This window comes from Pinus tabuliformis, chromosome Q (genome assembly GCF_031772625.1).
Source record: "Pinus tabuliformis cultivar Carrire ecotype Pingquan chromosome Q, CPIR1, whole genome shotgun sequence".
Lineage (NCBI taxonomy): Eukaryota > Viridiplantae > Streptophyta > Pinopsida > Pinales > Pinaceae > Pinus > Pinus tabuliformis.
Window position 1 is genome coordinate 131,758,468 of NC_142296.1, and position 3,159 is coordinate 131,761,626.

The window sequence follows — 3,159 nt, forward strand, 5'->3', positions numbered from 1 at the left end:
TTATATTTCTTTTCCTTTACCTTAGCCCTATCCTACTCCATTTTGAGCCTTAGGGTTGCAACTCCTTATTTCCACTCATGTCAATATTCTTGGACTTAGAGAAGACAACATGGTAGACAAGATACAAGAGAGTCTCTAAATTCATTAAACAATGAAGAACTCATTTTAAGGAAAATTTCAAGAGCTATTGAAACTACTGAATAAGCAAACCATAAGAAAGATCCAAACATACCATTAAATTTATAAGTGCAAAATTCTTGTTTAACAGTCTATAGCCATGAAATAAAAAAATTTATAAATTGAATTGACTATGTTACAAGAACATAAAACTTACATTATAAAAATACTTTGAAACTTGCCTCAAAATGATTTCGAATCCATGACAATGGTCCAAAACAAACTTCAAATCATTCCAAAAATATTTCTTCTTGCAATAAGTTTATGCCAAGAGGAATAGCTCCGCAAGAATAGGTCTCTTTGAAATTTGATTTCATTGAGGATGTGAAAATAGAAGCATATACTTTCTTCAATGCTTGGGAAGGCGCATGATCTATTTCTATGAATTTCTTTAATGCAAATTTGGCCTTCTCCTCACTGTTTCCATCTTCAACACCTAATTACTTCGTCCTTCTTCTTAGCATGGATTCCATAGACCTTATCTACAAATTTCCCCTTCGCATCATCCCTTTACACAATTTTATAAAGAGGAATCCCATTTGCAAGCACATCCCCATTCTTGACATTTTTTGTTCCTTTTCCTTTACCTTAGCCCTATCCTGCTCAATTTCTAGCCTCAGGGATGCAACTTCCTCCTCATTTCCACTATAATGAAAATCTTCTCAAACTTAGAAAATGCAACATGGTAGACAAGACAAGATGTCAATTTCAACTCCTTCAAGGCCTTACCCTGAGCACATACCCATATTCCTCGAGCGCAAAATAGTTATATTTTCCATTGAATTCAAGTTGGTGATGGGGCACTCAAATTTGGTATTAGAATAATCAAGGTAAACCTTGACACCTAGAAATGGGTCAATATGAATGGTGATCATGTTCGTCAAATCCTTGACATGGCTAAAATAGTTAGGCAAAGTCTTGTCCAGTAAAGCCCTAACCAGAGATTCCTTGTGGAAAACGTTCCCCAAGTAATCAATTGCAAATGAGGGTTTCCACAAATATTTGTTCTTGTAATTAGTTTTTTCTAAGAGGAATAGATTTGTAGAAATAAGCCTCTTTGAAATCTGTTTTCTTTGAGGATGTGAAAATAGAAGCATATACTTCATTTTATGCATGGGAAGACACATGATCTATTGCTTTGAATTTCTTCAATGCGAATTTGGACTTGTCTTGACTGTTTCCATCATCAGTCCCTCATTTCTTCACCCTTCTACATAGAATGGATTCTAGAGACCTTATCTATAGACTCCCTCATCGCATCATCCTTCTGCCCAATTTTGTCAAGAGGAATCCCATCTGCAGGCGCATCTTCGTTCTTGGTCTTTTTTTGTTTCTTTTCCTTTACCTTAACCCTATCTAGATCCATTTTTGGCCTCAGGGTTGCAAATTCCTCCTCATTTCCACTGATGATAATATTTTCAGACTGAGAAAAGGAAGCGTGACATACAAGACACAAAAGAGTCACTAAATTCAGAAACAACGTAGAACTCATTTAAGGAAAGTCCCAAGAACTATTGAAACTACTGAATAAACCAACCATAATAATAAGCCAAACATACCATTAGATTTATAAGTGAAAAATTCCCATTTAACATTCTATAGCCATCAAATAAAAAATTGTAAACATTAAATTAACTATGTTATAAGAACATAAAACTTACACTATACAAATACTTTGCAACTACCTCAAAATGAGTTTGAATCCATGACAATGGTCCAAAAAAAACTTCAAATCCTTCCACAATTTTTTTTTCTTGGAATTAGTTTCTACCAAGAGGAAGAGCTCTAGAAGAATAAGTCTCTTTAAAATATCATTTATTTGAGGATGTCAAAGTAGAAGCATATACTTCCTTCGATGCTTGGGTAGACCCATGATCTATTGCTCTGCGTTTCTTCAATGCAGCTTTGGCTTTTTCTTCACCATTGCCATATTCAATCCCTATATTCTTTTCCCTTCCACTTAGCATGGATTCCAAAGACTTCATCTACATACTTCCCCATTACATCGACCTTCTACCCAATTTCTTCAAGACGAATCCCATCTACAAATGCATCCCCCTTCTTGGTGTTTTTATATTTCTTTTCCTTTACCTTAGTTATATCTTGCTCCATTTTTAGCCTCAAGGCTACAACTTGCTCCTCATTTCCACTATCGACAATCTTCTCAAACTCAAAAAACATAGCAAGGTAGATAAGACAGGATGTGGATTGGAACTCCTTCAAGGCCTTTGCACTAAGCACATGCAAAGGCCCACATTACTCGAGTGCAAAAAAATTATATTTTCCATTGTATTCAAGGCTGCTAATGGGGCACTAATATTTTTGTCAAAACCATCACGGTAAACCCTAACACTTGGAATTGGGTCAATATGAATTACAATCATGCCCTTAAAACTGTTGATATGGCTAAACTAGCTAGGCAGAGTCTTATTGAGTAAATATCTAACTAGAGACTCCTTGTTGAAAATGTTCCCCAAGCGCTCAATTGCGCATGGGGTTTTAGGGTATATTAGGACAGAGCACAAGTGCTCCATTTGCAAATTCTAGTCTCATTGGGAGCAACTTTGTTTTGTCTTTTTTGGCATACATTTTAAAATAGAAATCCCTAGACTTAACATTAGTAGCTCCACCATCTTCGCCACCACAAAAAATCGTAGGTATCAACTGCATAATAGAAGATTAATAAAAATAGAAGAGAATACATTATACAAACCCACTCAACAAGAATGTCCCCACATGTACAATGACATGACAACTCCTATGTATGTGGTATATTGAATAAAATTATGTTTGTTCAAGGACTCAAATAATAGGTGATGGATTTCTACAGAATAGGGTCTAGGTTCACCACATTGTGACCTTCAACAATATTTATTTGCTCAACCTTACTTAAATGACAACATATGTGCATGGATGGAGAACTAGGTAGTATGATGCGTTTGTTTTCATTTATATTTGACTTATGTCAAGGCACTAGTCAAT

The 3,159-nt window shown here is 35.3% G+C and overlaps 2 pseudogenes; both read right to left on the bottom strand.

Moving 5' to 3' along the window:
- Positions 1 to 407: 407 nt before the first annotated feature.
- On the bottom strand, positions 408 to 1,283 carry LOC149218610 (uncharacterized; annotated as a pseudogene).
- A 104-nt stretch (positions 1,284 to 1,387) lies between these two features.
- Positions 1,388 to 2,847, bottom strand: LOC149218611 (uncharacterized; annotated as a pseudogene).
- Positions 2,848 to 3,159: the final 312 nt, after the last annotated feature.